Below are 17,553 nucleotides of genomic sequence, written 5' to 3' on the forward strand. Positions count from 1 at the left end.
CACCATATCAACAATTACATGGTGTTTAATCCATTTATGTGAAGCATCTGCTATACAAGGCCTAAAAAAACAAAAACAAAATTTACTGTAGCTACTTGGAGAAAATGGATCATACATCCTGACCAAATCAGAGTGAAGCATCCAACAGTGCTGTGGTCGAAATAATAAATAATGTGTCAAGACATTAATATTGGAAATATTAATATTGCATCTATAGCTGTTTCTCTAGCTGTGTCTGGAACTTGTTTTATATTTGTTCAGCTATTAAACCCCACACTGTTTATTTTTTAACAACTTGGAATTTATTTTATGTAAATAAATAAATTAATTAATTAAGCAAAATAAATAAATAAATAAATAAATAAATAATAATAATAATTAAATTATTAATAATAAAAAACAGAAAAATAACTATGGGGGATGCAGATGTTTTGTAAGAACTTGAATATGTTTAAAAAACGCTCTCCTGTTCGGATGGACAGTCTGGGGAAAAGAAAGAGAGAGAGAGATCAAGAAAGCAAAAAAAATAGCGTTCTGTTCGGTCCTCTTTTGATGGCAGCGAAAAGATTGTCAGCGTAATTAAAAACACGAGCCTGTCCTTAATCTTACACAATGCCAGAAAAGCAGGTGGTCCTGATTAGAGCGCAGGTGATGATCCAGGACGCTTCTTCATCTTACTCACGCAGCTTCCGGACTTAACCCCAAAATCCAACCCGAAGCTTAGTAGTAATTCATTAAAATATATGTTATTTGCTTTCTTATGGATGTTCAGCATTTTTTTTTTTTTGCAGATCTGATCTTTTAAGAGGCACAGTAAACAAATTGCAAGAAGTTTAGTCTCTCTGCATAGGAGGGATTAGTTCTCATGCTGTTTGTTGCTTATAAAAGCAGCTTTTGCTTTTGATGTGTTTTAATGATAAAGGATGAAAAAAAAAGTGTGTTGTTTTCTCTGAGGATGAAGGGTGCCTTTTGTCGATACAGAAGCTTAATTACGGCTAGCGTGCTTGCGCGTGCGTACATGTGAGCTTCTTTCCACACCTGTAGAGACTGGAGGTGACGGGACTCCTAATACGCCTCACATCTCTCATCTCAAGGCCTGATCTTATATCAACTCCTGTTCACTTTGTGTGTGTGTGTGTGTTTTCTTTGTTCATGTTTTTTGCCCCTTCTTGTTTGTTGTTCCTGCCATCTTTGTTGTTCTAGACTCAGTGTCATGTGTTATAATGGGGCTCAGATTAAACACACACACACACACACACACACACACACACGCAGAGTCGCTCTCTCACAAGCCTTCGATCTCCACATCGGCGGAAAGTGCAGTGACAACGGCTTCAGAAATGACAGCTGTTTACATTTGCATAACATCAAGGAGGAGCGAGGCAGTGTCTTTGAGGCCGTGCGTGTGCAGCTGTCACAGTCTGTAATCACAGGTTGATTTGTGGTTCGCACCAATCGCCGTATCGCCACTCCACCGTTCCTCTCACCGCTGACAAGCTGCTGAGGCTGTGCGGAGAAACGAGCGCAGAGTGAAGGCATTTTTCACCTGCTAATGTCTGAGAGGAAGAGACGCCGTCCCACCCCAGTCTCACGCATCATCCCCGTCCATCAGCCGCTCTATTGACTGCAGGTCACATGGCTTTTGTTGGATTTGAGCAGACCCTTTAACGGTGGAGGTTAATTGGGGAAATGTTGGAAATAGGCTTTGTGTTGAGTCTGACTCCAGACAAAACTGTCTCACATGCAGCAGAGCTTAGACGTCTGTCCCGCCCACCTGCCACTCACTCTGCTGCTCTTCCAGAGAGTGTGTGTGTGTGTTTATGTGCATTCATATGTGGGCTTTATGTGCACTTGTGTGTGAGAGAAAGAGAGTGTGTGTGTATATGTATGTGTGTGTGTGGGGGGGGGTGTTATGTGTATGTGTGCGCATTTGTGTGGGGTTTTTTAATGTGGGGGTTTTGTGTATGTGGGATTTCTATAGTTTAGAGAGAAACTGTGTGTGTAGGATTTTATGCAGTCATTGAGAGACAGTGTGTGTGTGGGGGGGGCTTTATAAAGTCATTGAGAAAATGTGTGTGTGTGTATAGGATATTTTTATGCAGTAATTGAGAAAGTGTGTGTGTGTGTGTGATTTATAGAAAGTCATTGAGAGACTGTGTGTGTGTGTGTAAGATTTTTATGCAGTCATTGAGAAAATGTCTGTATTTGTGTGGGGGTGTAATAAAGTCATTGAGAGACAGTGTGTGTGTGTGTGTGTGTGATTTTTAGAAAATCATTGAGAGACAATGTGTGTGTCTGTGTGTGTATGTGGAATTTTTGAAAAGTCACTAGGTGCGTTTACATGGACACTTGTAATCTGATCGTAACAGGACTAGAAGTACAATTAGATTAAAAAAGTGTCATGTAAACACGTCAATCGGATGGAATTTGCCACATCCGATTAAAATTTCAATCGGATGGTAAGGGGTGGTTTAAACCATTTTCAGTCAGATCGAGAGGACGTGTAAACACTTAATCGGATGGAATATGTTCCTGGGAAGTTCTGCGCATGTGCAATGACGCAAGAATGACGTATGACGTACGGATGTTTTCGTGGACTGTGCGCATGTCAAAAGATCTAATCCGATTCTAATCATGTGTCATGTAAACGCGCATAACAATCTGATTACTTTATACCGCGTTCATGTAAACGCTGCGATCGGATTCGTCAGTCTGTGAATTCAGTCCGATCTGATTAAAAAGTGTCCATGTAAACGTACCTACTGAGAGACAGTGTCTGTCTGTGTGTGTGTGTTTATGTCTGTATGTTATAAATGTTTATTCTCACAAATGCATACAATCTCTGCTATCCTGTGCAGTTTCTCCTGCTCTGTACTCATGCAGTCAGCAAGCTGTTCTTTATCTGCACTGGAGCATGTATGGTTTCCACAATCTTCTGGAATTCACTGGAATTATTTCTAGCAATGGTCACCCCAGTGTGTTAACTGACCATAGAACTCATCCCAGAATGCTGTAACGTATGCTTTCCTTAGAGTTCTACATGTCTTGTATCAAAAGTAATTAGCGTGGTACATGTCGTTTAACAAATGACGCATCAGTAGTGCAGAGAATGTTATTATATACAGAACCTTTGTGCTTAAAGGTTACTTAATTCCTTCTTAAATTTCAATGATTCAGATTTACACAAATCCTGCCAGATTGACTTGATTAACACCAGAGACTAGAGGTTAAATAGGACAATACATAACGGCTGTAGTTTCATAAGCCCCGCCCTTCGAAAAAGGAACCAATCAGAACCGCACACTCTCAAATTAGCAGTGCTGTGAGATCATTGTATTATTAATGTTATTGCATTATTTCATATCAGTGTTGTACATAACAATTTCTTTAATAAAACTTTTTATTATTTTTTGTTTATTTGTATTTGTATGATATTTATTTATTTTACCTCAAATATATTTATAATTGAAGCTTTAATTGCCTTCAGAAACTTATGCTAAGTCCCATTGTTTCTGCATTGTCTTGTCTTGCTAGGACTCATGTAGCTCTGTCCCTAGCTCTGTGTCGTTGTTTTTGTTCTGTCTAGCTATATGTTGTATGTTGTCTATGTAGCACCAGGGTCCTGGAGAAATGCGTTTTTGGCTTAAATAAGTTCGTCTGGGTAGTTAAAGTGCACTTCTACTAGTTGGAATGTTCTGTATGAACACACTACTCACACTACTCATAGTGGAACCTCAGCATTCTGGAGGTGAGTTCCGAAGGCGAAAATTTGTATTGCGAAACTAATTTTCCCATAAGAAATAATGTAAATGCAGATAATCCGTTCCAGCCACTCAAAAATATTACCAGTACAAAGCGCATGTAAACTGCATGGCTGCTTACAAAGAACTGACCCAATGTCAAGGGTCCTCACAGGATTCCATGTCAAGGGTCCTCACAGGAAGTTGTGCCACCAACCTCAAAAATAGAACAGACCACCCACGCCACCAATCTGTCAGCAAAAAAACGTGTGAAAAATCATGTAGCTTTTGAACCCATGCTGAAGGCAATGTTGGTATCAAGAGTGACTCTTTCGCTGACTGAGAAAAATGTGTAATATTCATAAACTCACTTCGGTTTGCTTTGCTTGGCTTTCCACTGACACAAACAAGTTTTGAACAGCTCCCAGACATATGCTTACTTAACCAGTGTTTGGTTCGGTTTGGTTTCATCTCCGTATGCCGATTCCAATTCAAAAATTTCAATTCTTAAGGCTAAAATTTCTGTTGGAGGGCATTCGTATGCTGAGGTTCCACTGTATTTCTACTACACAGTGCTATAGAATAGTGCATAAGGACAGCATGTGATTTGAGACGCACCCTTTAGTTTGTCCGGAATTCGATTTTACACATTAAGAACTAATAAATCATACATTTAAATTTACATTTGCATAGATTTTCAGGCTTTTTTGGGTTATTTCCTAATCTTTTTTTTTTTTTTTTATTTAATAAATTTCACATCATGTCACGCACACTCAATACCAAATCGCCCACATGACACAGAGGTGTGTGTAACACTCAGGATAGTGTTGTGTGCTTTTGACCTACACACACACACACACACACACTCTCACACACACGCATCAATACAGAGGAGTGTGAAGTGAACCAAAAACAAATCCTCTCGCTGGTTAAAATACAGCATTGTACCATGAAATATTTTAGCATGTTTAGATGGTGTGACTTTTATGGAACATGTCTTGTTTTGTGGAATGAATAATAAGAGTCATTTTTATGGTTGAGTATTTTGGACATATTTTTTGGTTGTGTTTATTCGGTTGTATTTAATAACACTTATATTTATAATGAGTATTATCTTTTACTGTAATGTAAATGCTCCGTCCACTCTTGCTTCGTCTCCTGCACGCGCTGCATACAATTTCGTCAGCATTTCGGACATGTGGACGTGGAGGAAAATATGTTTTCTAACATGTCCATCACAGAAGTGCAGAGAAGAGTCCATTTGAGTGGGCTGAAGGTCAGCACGCTGCGCTTTTAGCCCTTCTATTTAGATCAGCTGTCGAAGTCGTGCCGGAGTTTCTCCTTTGTTGACTAATTTGCTGTTGAAAGCAAACATGTCAGCGCTCTTCCTGCCGTGGTTCACTAGCTTGCATAACATAATGGGAGCAGAATTTACATATCCATAAACACGCACACACACACACACAAACTACAAGACACACACACACACGCCAGAATTCACTTGATCTCATCTCTGGGTTGGATAGGTTCCTGACAGACCATCATTTATGACGCTGTCCAGCCCAGCCGATGAGCCTCCACTCGTCTCTTACTCTCATCCTCTCCCTCTCACGCTGCTTTCTCACTCTATATTTGGATCTGTCACGCCTCTGTGTCATTCAGCACATGTCCTTCATGTAGAAAAGACAGCAGCACTCAGGACAGGGTGCACGCTGAGCTGATACTTTTCTACAACACTCTTGCAAATGAAGCATGAACTAATGCAAGGAGTTTAAACTTTCTTAAGCTGCAAGTCATACTTCAGATCTGTAGTTTGGGTTTCAGTGAGAAAGAAACAGGATCCTAGCAGGGAATCCGGCTTCGCTGTTGCAACAGGAGAAGAAAAAGAAGCCTTTATTATTGTCACATTTACATTTCAGCACAGTGAAATTTTTTCTTCATAAATCCCAACTTTGGAGGCTGGAGTCAGAGCACAGGGTCAGGCATGATACAGCACCCCTGGAGCAGAGAGGGTTAAGGGCCTTGCTCAGGGACCCAACAGTGGCAGCTTGGTTGTGCCAGGGCTTAAACCCTGATCTTCTGCTCAACAACCCAGAGCCTTAACCACTTGAGCTACCAAAATGAAGACAATTGCACATTCTGTTCTAATATTTATTTCTTATTTTACCTCCAGTTTAAAGGCATAAGCAGCATAAACAGGTGTCTGCTTACCTTTCTGTTGTGGCCGGCCTCTGTAGCCCAGTAAGTGTGCGGTCCAGTTCAGGTTGTTGGGTCTTTTGCTGGCCTGTCGAGCTCCTGGCTGGCTCACCACTAAAATATGTTTACGTATTATTTAAAGGCACAGTTTAGGGAGGGGTTGTTACTTCACTGCAATTTATATGCTGTATATGACTGTGAAATAATTGTGCATGTGACATAAAAATCTTGAATCTTGACTAAGAGTTCATTATTTTTAGTGGGATCAACATCCTAAAAGTAATTCATGGGTACTGTATTTTGTCTTGTAACATGAAATCTAATGTAATACAATACCTACAGTACTTTAACTCATTCTCATGGTCAGATTCGTGTCGGATTTCAAGGTAAAAGGTTATATCACTGCGCTATAATATAGAGATTTAGTCATATACATCTGACGTATGCAAAATGTTTTTAGCTGCAGAGAAATAAAAAAGTTTAAATGTAGCCCATGTGTGGACCTGTTAACATGTTTCATTTACTCATTTTCAAGATAGTGTTATACTTTTAAGCAATTTACAGTTGAGCTGAACAGATTAATGGATTAATGGCCTTGATTAAGGAGCTAAAAGTGACAGTTTACTGGTACCAGAATTTAACCTCACAGCTTTCTGGTCAGTAGTTCAGCCCGAGTCAGCTTGAGCAGGCGTGTGTGTGTGTGTGTACACATGAGTGCGCTTAGTTCATGCATGTACGAGCATACATTGTGTGAGTGTGTGATTTAGTCTTATTTCATGCATGTACAATCAGAGATTGTGTCTGTGTGAGTGTGTGTTTGTGTATGTGTGTATCTGCATGTATGTCTTAGTTCATGCATGTGCAAGCAGACATTGCGTTTGTGTGTATAAGTGATATGTGTGTGCGTGTGTGTCTTAGTTCATGCATGTGCGAGCAGACATTGCGTTTGTGTGTGTGTGTGTGTGTGTGTGTGTGTGACTCCAGGTGGCTGGTGTAGGCAGGTGTGCTGTGCGCTCTCCTGTCACCAGGCTGCAGGTGTTAACTGGCCACAGGTATTAACAGAGGGTGTGCGGCAGCTGCTCCAGTTACACAGTCAGCTCCAGTGGAACGGATGAATGCAGGACATGAAGCATGCTTAAGGACACGGCAGCATGCAGATATGTATTCACGCCGTTCTTCTTAGCGCTCGGCGTTGGCTGTTGATGTATAAGCCCTTTCTGACCTTTGGCATGTTGCTTTGGGCACGTTAGGCTGCATGCTAATGCGCGGGATCTATTTTCTACTGTATATTCTGCAGCCTTTATTCTCGGCTCCCTGTCAATAACACTCCAGTGGAAGCCTGACCGGACGCCACTACAGAATCCTGGGGAAAAAAGGTCAATGGGCAGTGTGAAGCCAGGCATTTTGATGATCCCTGCCTCTATTTTCCGTGCAGGGCCAGCGATTCATTAGCAATGGGAATTCGGATGGGGAGAAGGGGAGGGGAAAAAAATACGGCCTTATTATTTATGCAGTCAATAGCAAGGCTTGTCTGCATTCATAATTGTTTGATTTTATAGGCCAGTCTTTAAACAAACATTGTCTATGGTAATGTGCTGCCCTGATGGATGGGAAAGGTTTTGTCTGTGAATATCATTTGGATAATTAAAAATGACAGACCAAATCGCCCGCTGTCTTGACCCTCACTTTGTTTCCCGAGCGATGCCGCCGAGATGCTGATTGCTGTCAATCAGGAGTCTTGGGAGGATTGAGGAACGGGGGCAGCCATGAACCCTGACCTGCGCTGTTGATCTCAAATAGATAACAACCTTGAAATAACGGCAGAATTTCAACTGGCCAGGAGACCAGGGCAGGGCCAACTTCCCAAAAGAGCCACTTTTCTTTCTCCCTGTCTCTTTCTTTGTCTTTCTGTCCCTCTTTCTCACTTCCTGCCTGTCTTCTAGCAGAATGCACACAAATTACAGCATTAATCCGCTGAACTCCCATGAAGGCGTTTAGGTATTTGTGCAGGATGTCACCCACATTGGTTTCTTAGTTGTTTTTCTTAGTTGTTGTTTTTTTTTTTTTTATTCTTTTCTTTTTTGTTCACCTCTCCACAGCTCTTCTTTACTACCACAGAAAGCTTTCAGCACATCATTTACTCTGGATCCCCAGCCTTTAGCACAGCGCGGATTTGCTCGGTGTCAGCTCAGTGTAGGAGCGTGGGTGTTTAAGTGATGTAACTGGGACAGACCAAGAGTTTTTGTGTGTGTGTGTGTGTGTTTATATATGTGTGTGTTTTTTTTTTGTGCGCTGTGTCTTCTGGTCTCTTCTTGTGTAATTTCTGATGTGCAGTGTTTAGAGTTGTTCCTGTATCTACATGTATTGTCAAAAAATACCAGCCATTGAGCTCTGGGAGTTGAACATGATCATTTTAGAGAAGTGAAACTATTTATTATCAGTTATCTGTCATCTTTGTGCTATATTATGGCATTTTGTTCCTCTTTATTGGCATTATGTTTCCCAGATGCCTTTCTAAAGAACCATAATCACTGTTTGAATGATTTAGGATTATATTCTGCAATGCTAGACCTGTAGTGCAAGATCATGCTTCCCAATTAGATAACTTCATGTAGGCTACAAAAGAACAAAATAATATTTGGCTTTTATACTTAGTAAGGTAATAAAATGATGAATTGTAATTAACCCTATGTTCTAGCTGCTTGCTTGCCAAATTGATGTTAGGTTAGATTTACATTGCTGCATGTCTTTGCCCACAGTCGTCGTTAATTACGCTGCTTTTAAATGATCTCCATGTTCCTTATTTCCTCTGTCACGCTACAACACATTGAAAATTTCGAAGGTGGTGAATACTTTTGCAGCTGTCCAGCTTTTTACATCACCTCCAACTGCTGAGCACCTAAAAGCAGCCAGGCGTTAGGAACTGTATCTAAAAGAGCAGAAATCCAGCGTGAGCAGAGACGTGGTCCGATAGAGTCTCAGCTGGTTTGGAGAAAGCTTTAGAAGCGTCAACTCCTCCTCCAGCTCCTGCCTTCCTAATGATGGGGGGAGAAACGTAAAACCCTCCGTCTCCAAATAGTGAGCACAAATCCGACTGTGGAAATTAATCCTCTCATTTCTCTGTTCCTCATTGTGTCGCGCCAAAGGAATTTGATCCCATTGAATAATTTCATTATAACTTGTGAACATGTGGATTAATAAGTGGCTTCACTGTAAAGAAGATAGAAAGCGCACTCTTTTCTCTCTCTCTCTCTCTCTCTCTCTCTCTCTCTCTCTCTCTCATTCACGCACTCTTTTTTCTTTTTCTATTTCTAGCTCTTGCCGTCAAACAAAGTTCATAACACAATCGATGTGCACCATTTGTACAGGTTAATATTCAGTGTTGTATTAAAAAGTTGTCAATAAAACACTTGTATACAGAGCACACATGGTTTGTTATGAAAATGACGTTTTTATTAGAAGTCAGCAACACAGACTGAGGTCTGTTTTATTGCATCACTTAACTAACATGCACAAATACTTCTGTAATACAATCTAGACATATTTTCCAGAGGAATTTGGTTCAGTAAGTGCAGCTTGTGCACAGTGAGAGAAAGGGGAAGAGGGGGAGATTATCTATTGTACAGTGTGTGTGTGTGTGTGTGATAGCAGGTTCATGAACGCTAAGAGAGACACCTTGACCCATCTGTTAAATGTGTATTGATTATCCAGCAGTGTCTCTCTCTGGTTAAATGTCATTATGTCTGACTGTGAAGCTCTGCAGGTTTACTAAAGAAATGCTGTATAGTTTATAGACAGTGTATACACTCAAAATCACACCCAGAGTGAAGCAACACTCACAGCATTTTTTTGTTTTGAATCTTGTAACATGTATCATGAATCTTGTCACATGTTGCACCGTAAAATCTTGCATAAAATTTTTTAATTAAATCATAATGCAGCATTTTTTGTATATTGCCATAAGTTGTTATTATTTTTCATCAAATCTGGAATAGTTAAACCAGCCTGTCTTTAATATGTCACTCTATTTCCTCCTACATATGAGTCTGAGTTATTGTCAACCTGCTCGGAGGCAGTATATGAGCTGTAAAATGCAAACACATGGTGATTCGATGTGTTTTAGCAGCTCTCAGGTCACTCCACTGATCCATCAATGAAGAAAATGAGCGAGAAATAAAGCGAATGAAAACAAGGGCAGGGAAAAGCAAGCTGCATCTGTGCACTGTCAAGCATCAGGCAGATAGCATCTGGCTTCCAGACTGTTTGTCATGGCGTCGTTGAGACTTGCACAGGTTTTTTTTTTCCCCCCTGCATGCTGTTTTATTGCAGGCTGAATTTGTCAGCCAGGAGTTGTAAAGAGTAAGTAGCTCTGTAGTGTTGGAGCTGCTGGAGAGCGAAGGCCCTGTTGGTTCGAGAAAAGAAGCAGCACTCTGCTTTAACTACGTTAAAGACTTTCCACACCATCAGAAAGCAGCGAAATGGACTCTCCATGCTTTTACACTGGCACTCAACAGCTATGTTAACATTGGGGACTCATCATTTTAACATTGGGAATGAGTTGATATTTATGATAGCAGTTAAGGTTGTTAAACTGAAGGACAGGTTTGATATTTTTGAACCAAATGGCTATTTAACACATTTAACCAAATGGCTATTTAGCACTCTTTCCACATACTTCACATTGAGACATTTTCTTTAATCAATTGAGTCTCATTACAACGCAGCGGTGTAACCCATTTAGTCATTGATAAATTTGTATAGGCCTTAAATGACATCAACTGACAATTTGGCAAGATGATAAAATATGTCAGTGATAAAATATAATTAACTAGTAAATGTCACTATTTAAAAAAAAAATATTTGATATATAAAAAATGTAGAATCAGTGATTTCTTTTTATTTATTTTTTTAGTTTTAAAGCTCAGAATTGAATTGCTGTTTCCTGCTTCAGTGTTTTCTCCAAAGCCACATCCAAAAACATTTGAATACTGATGTAAAAAGAGAAGCAGGTAGGTTTCCTCATCATTTTTCTAGTTTTTTAAAGCATAATATGCGACAATGATCATGAACCTTCCTCTCTGGAGATATCTTATTGCCAGCTAATAAGTGTGTGGAAAAGGCTGGCAGCACAAATCATAGCTTACACCTTTAATTAAATTACCTTTGCAATCTAAATATACAGATGGAGGACAAATTAAAGGCAAAAAAAAAAAAGCGGTAGTCCTAGAGTCTTCGTGCTGGGCCATGATGAGCCACCAGAACAGCTTCAGTGCATCTTGACTTTAGAAGTGTCTGGAACTGTACATGAAGTGATATTCTCCATGTTGGTGATATGACGATGGTAGTGGATGGTTCAATTGAGTTGAGAGCTGGTGATTATGCGTGTCATAGATGCAGTTTTCAGTGAGCACCATGCCCTGTGGATGGTGGGACTGTGATACTGGAAAAAGACAGAAATGCTTCATCATAAGTTAGTTAGTAAGATTTATTTATCCAGGATTAAAAATTATTAAGATTAAATCTCTTTGTTTGAAGAGTTACCTGCAAAAAACACAACAACAATGAACATGCACTTAAAAAAATCAACAACATAGTATTGTACAATCAAATATCATAGAGACAACTTCCAATATGCTCACTTATTTACAACTACCTTAATTTCAGCCAGTAAAAGGAGTGCAGAAGTGTTTTATGTTGATATGAACAGTCTATTTGCAGCTCGATCTAACACAGAAAACAAGTTGAATAATGTGTTTTGAATAAAGATTGTAAATGTTTGTTTGTTTGTTTGTTTTTTTACAGAAATAGTGGATGACGAATAAGATATAAGTAATCAGTCAGAATAACTTCTTAGAGGACAAGTGGCTCGAAGCCACAGCAGCAAAATTCCCTTATACTGTAGCATAACAAAACCACAGACTTTTAATAATATTATAAATAATATAAATATTAAATATTGCATATATATATATATACACTATATTGCCAAAAGTATTCGCTCACCCATCCAAATAATCAGAATCAGGTGTTCCAATCACTTCCATGGCCACAGGTGTATAAAATCAAGCACCGAGGCATGCAGACTGTTTTTACAAACATTTGTGAAAGAATGGGTCGCTCTCAGGAGCTCAGTGAATTCCAGCGTGGAACTGTGATAGGATGCCACCTGTGCAACAAATCCAGTCGTGAAATTTCCTCGCTCCTAAATATTCCACAGTCAACTGTCAGCTGTATTATAAGAACGTGGAAGTGTTTGGGAACGACAGCAACTCAGCCACGAAGTGGTAGGCCACGTAAACTGACGGAGCGGGGTCAGCGGATGCTGAGGCGCATAGTGCGAAGAGGTCGCCAACTTTCTGCAGAGTCAATCGCTACAGACGTCCAAACTTCATGTGGCCTTCAGATTAGCTCAAGAACAGTGCGCAGAGAGCTTCATGGAATGGGTTTCCATGGCCGAGCAGCTGCATCCAAGCCATACATCACCAAGTGCAATGCAAAGCGTCAGATGCAGTGGTGTAAAGCACGCCGCCACTGGACTCTAGAGCAGTGGAGACGCGTTCTCTGGAGTGATGAATCGCGCTTCTCCATCTGGCAATCTGATGGACGAGTCTGGGTTTGGCGGTTGCCAGGAGAACGGTACTTGTCTGACTGCATTGTGCCAAGTGTAAAGTTTGGTGGAGGGGGGATTATGGTGTAGGGTTATTTTTCAGGAGCTGGGCTTGGCCCCTTAGTTCCAGTGAAAGGAACTCTTAATGCTTCAGCATACCAAGACATTTTGGACAATTCCATGCTCCCAACTTTGTGGGAACAGTTTGGAGCTGGCCCCTTCCTCTTCCAACATGACTGTGCACCAGTGCACAAAGCAAGGTCCATAAAGACATGGATGACAGAGTCTGGTGTGGATGAACTTGACTGGCCTGCACAGAGTCCTGACCTCAACCCAATAGAACACCTTTGGGATGAATTAGAGTGGAGACTGAGAGCCAGGCCTTCTCGTCCAACATCAGTGTGTGACCTCACAAATGCGCTTCTGGAAGAATGGTCAAAAATTCCCATAAACACACTCCTAAACCTTGTGAACAGCCTTCCTAGAAGAGTTGAAGCTGTTATAGCTGCAAAGGGTGGACCGACGTCATATTGAACCCTATGGATTAGGAATGGGATGTCACTTAAGTTCATATGCGAGTCAAGGCAGGTGAGCGAATACTTTTGGCAATATAGTGTATATATATATATATATATATATATATATATATATATATATATATATATATATATATATACAGCTCTGGAAAAAAATAAGAGACCACTGCAATATAATGAGTTTCTTATGTTTTTTTCTTACAGTTGCATGTATTGGCGAGATGAACAGTTTTGTTTCATGTTTTTGTGAACTGCTGACAATATTTCTCCTAAATTAAAAATATAACTATTGTTATTTAGAGTGTATATTTAAAGGAAATGACGACACATCAAAATAACCCAAGATCATGCAGTATCTGCAGAGCTTAAATAACTCAAATAAAACAAAATGCAATTAATCGGTAAACAAATTGTGTTAATGCTTTGGCTAAATAACATTAAGAAATCAGTATTTGGTGGAATAACCCAGATTTGGCTCCATGCTCTCCACCAGTTTTTCACATTGCTGTTTGGGAACTTTATACCACTCTTTTTGCAAAAAAGCAAACAGCTCAGCTTTGCTCGATGGTTTGTGACCATCCATCTTCCTCTTGATGACATTCCAGAGGTTTTCAATAGGGTTCACATCTGGAGATTGGGCAGTGGTCTCTTATTTTTTTCCAGAGCTGTATATATATATATATATATATATATATATATATATATATATATATACGTAATGCAATAATGTTTTTAATATTTATAGCAGTAAGCCTTCGTCTCACTGTCATCTTCACTCACATACAGCATGCAGCTCTGTTCCTATTCAGCCGCTGTGATTACTCCAGCACAGCTAGAGTCACTAGCTTTCCTTATGTAACACCTGTGCTTGCTCTATGCAGCTCTCTGGAATCAAGGTTACATTCCTCAGCCATGTAGTTATTATTTATCCTGCACTTTCCTACATAAGTAACCCTACAGTCAGCAGCATCCTTTACACTGAGAGAGAGAGAGAGAGAATGATGCAAGTTAATATTCCATGTCTGTGGTGTGTGAGGGTGTTAGTCTCAATCGCCTCAGCAAGTCAGGAGCAGGATGTATTTCATTCAGGCCATAAAAAATTGATGGCTTTAGGGAGTGAGCACTTTTGATCACGCATCGTCATCATAGCACAAGAGCTCATTGACCTTCATCAGCGAGACTTGGATGTATATCTGAAGGGGGCATCTGGGATGGAAAGCTACGAAGATTCCATCCCTCTCCCTTGTTCAGTGGTTATTTCTGTGTGTGTGTATGTGTGTGTGTGTTTGTGTGAGAGTGCAGCCGAGTGCAGCCCCTAACTCCCACCCCCCTCCCTGTGCTCTGACAGCCGCTAATAATAACGCATGAAGACAGTCAGACAAAATGAAGACAAATGCAGCTTGCCGCCCCGGAATCATAATCTCTGGAAGACCTCAGTGAAAGAGATGTCCTAACTGTACACGGATGTTCTTTATGGCTCCCTCCTGTGACCTGCATACACACATAACACACACACACACACACACACATAGAGCCACCGCCCTTACCTCTCACAGCATCTTGAGCATGCTCCTGCCTTCTCAGAGGTCGGAGCGAGAAGCATATGGAGCTTGTTGGACATTCAGAAAAGTGTGTGTGTGTGTGTGTGTGTGTGTGTGTGTACGAGTCAGGGCGTGTGTGCAGATGGGTATCGTTAAAGATTCATGAAGAGCGTGGAAGATCTGAGGTGGAGGTTGGAGCTGCAGTGTGGGAGAGTGAAGGTGAAGAAAATGGCTACAGACACTGAGTATAGTGTGTGTGTGTGTGTGTGTGTGTGTGCACACTATGGTATCAGTGCACTAAAGTGCTCTGTCTGGGGAAACACTAGCTTACTTTACACGGGTACATAAACAGTCCCTCAGTCACACTGCCAGGCTATCCGGGTCACACGGGCAGGTTGTAGCTAACAGACAAGCTTCTATTTTTCTACAGTTCAGCCACTATAATTTGTCCTCATCTGTAGCTTTCTTACTCTCTTCTATTATTCCTTCATGCATGAAGGTGTTTCTTGGACTGGAATAGATGCAAGCATCTTCTGTTTTACTGACTCGCTATTTGAAGCAACTGAGGAATAAGTGAAAATACTAGACAAGGCATTTTCACAATATGCTGTAGACATCAGGATGTTTAGATTCATTAAACCGTTTTTTTAGACACATTATGAAAATCCTATAGCATTTATCATCTACCTGTTACCATACATACAGAGTCTAAGAAAAGCATGTCTTGATATTATGATTAGACACTATATCAGTGTCAGACTGTCGTGTTGTTGAATGCACAACTCTGATTGGTCAGAAGGTGTTGATTAGGTTTCTAGTGTAACAGTGTGGCTCTGACAGTCGTGCCAAGCTGTGCAAGCTTTATCAGAATCAAAATCTGCTTTGTTGCCAAGTACATGTACAAGGAATTTGCTTTGATGTATTTGTCCACAATAATAAAAAATAGGAACATGAAAAATCTAGGAATTTTAAGTAAGGTTAACTGTGTAGAAAATATATAGATAAATATAATAGTGCAGTATTATAATGTATAAAAAGTGAACCAGTACAAACAATTAAATCACTAATGCTACAAGTCAGTGCAGATGGAAACATTAACTGTACATTAGCGACCGTGGGTCAATCACTGATTCAATGCATCGATCTCATGTTAGCATTTCTGTAGTAATGGTAAATTAAAGGTAGGCTGAAATGGATTCATGTGAAGAATTGTGACGAACACAAGCAAGCAAATACAGGTGACGAGAGAGAGAGAGAGAGAGAGAGAGAGAGAGAGAGAGATCAAAAGGCTTGATAAGTGTGTGTGTGTGTGTGTGTGTGTGTGATTAAGGAACAGGTGTGCATGATTAAAAGTCTGGTGGCTGTGAACATGACAGCGTTCTCATGTCCACAGTGCATTCTGGGAAACGGAGTTCGCTGTGGATGTGGAACAAATAACAACCTACACAAGAACTTGTATAGTAGATGGACCACATTAACCAAATATTAAAAATGGGTGTAATTCTTAATATGGTGCAGCTTTTTGCATGGCATTTTTGTCAGCGTCGTGTAACAGTCAGCGCTACAGGACGTGTTGTTTTCAGTTTTTTGCAAACTACAACACAGAGAGTAAAAAAAAGAGATGCTTGTGAAGGAACAGCTTTTATAATGTAAGTGATTACTGGAACAAATTTGTTAACATTAAACATAGCTAAATGCATTTTAAAAATAGTCATTGTTTAATAATTAATAAATTGTAATCATTAGCAAGTATTAGAGGTATATAGAGGATATAGTGCACTACAGGGTGTGCTGTAATAGGAAATTAATAAACCTCAGAGTGGGAACATTGGTGAATTGTATCACTAAACCCTGCTGTTAATTCTTTTCCCTTAACAGCACGTTTACGTATCATCCACCAGCAAAACACAACGTACCAGATATCTGATGCAGAAATCTATTTTTTTTTTTCATCTGCATTTCAGTAAAATGTCCATACAGAGATGACTGGGTTACTCTGCAGTGTTTTTCAGGTTATATCTCTGTTCAGTAGAATGCCAAGCTTCGGTCTCAATACCTGTAAACAACACGTCCTGATACAAACAGACAACACTCATAGGATTCAGGGCAAGTTTGATTTTGTCATAAAATGCAATACGAAAGGTCAAGCTAAGTAGTCTAATAAAAAAAGGAAGCTTGATGCATTATGATATTAGACAGCATTACATCATATTTTATGCATATGCTGGTTCTGTACAGGGAGGTGGAGAAACCCTGTAAGTTGGGGGGGGGTGAGGAAATTTTCCGAAGCCTACATGTGATGTGATGTATAGAGTGACATCATCCTAAATGGTATCGAAGTAGATTTATTGCAATATCAATATCACATTTTCATATCCTACCCATCCATAAAACAGCCGATGCTAGAATTCACTGCAAATAAGAAATTGTGTTTCAGTAAAAAATCTCTCGCGTATTGATTCTCCCATATTCATGCAGGAGATGGAATTACTGCCAGTGTTTTCTTCCTGATGTTGTGTCTTTTGACAAGGAGCCCTCTACTGGCAGGAAGCATGAAGGAAACGTTATTGTCTCACCATCTTTGAGCTTTAGCTTTTCTCTACACAACCGAACCTTCAAACAGACTCATGTTAAAATGTGCAAATCAGGATGTGATCCAGGTCCAGCACCGGGTGCGAGTGTCCCTGTAACATATTGGCGATGTCTGTAAACTGCTGCTGTATTGAAATATATTGCAGGACACATTTTTAAGTAACGCTGGCACGAATCCAAAAAAACAAAGCAGCTCATAACATGTTCTTTAACAACCTGACCCTAGCCAGACCTCCCACAATGATCCGGCAATGCTATTCCACTCATTGTTAGAGCTTATTGATGTGTTTTCAATCAAACCCAGATGAATAGGTTGGAGCCAGTGGTGGGAGGAATTTGTT

General features: G+C 40.1%; 1 protein-coding gene and 1 long non-coding RNA gene across 5 annotated transcripts in view; one reads left to right on the top strand and one right to left on the bottom strand.

The window, feature by feature from the left end:
* Nucleotides 1-17,553, top strand: part of LOC131359925 (neuronal PAS domain-containing protein 3) — a 236,202-nt gene that overhangs the window by 132,263 nt on the left and 86,386 nt on the right. The window lies entirely within an intron of this gene.
* LOC131359926 (uncharacterized) lies at nucleotides 9,368-14,743 on the bottom strand. The gene is made up of 2 exons (XR_009205817.1): nucleotides 14,627-14,743; nucleotides 9,368-11,376 (listed from the first exon to the last, which is right to left on the bottom strand). It is a non-coding gene; the product is annotated as an uncharacterized LOC131359926 (long non-coding RNA).

This window comes from Hemibagrus wyckioides, linkage group LG09 (genome assembly GCF_019097595.1).
Source record: "Hemibagrus wyckioides isolate EC202008001 linkage group LG09, SWU_Hwy_1.0, whole genome shotgun sequence".
NCBI lineage: Eukaryota > Metazoa > Chordata > Actinopteri > Siluriformes > Bagridae > Hemibagrus > Hemibagrus wyckioides.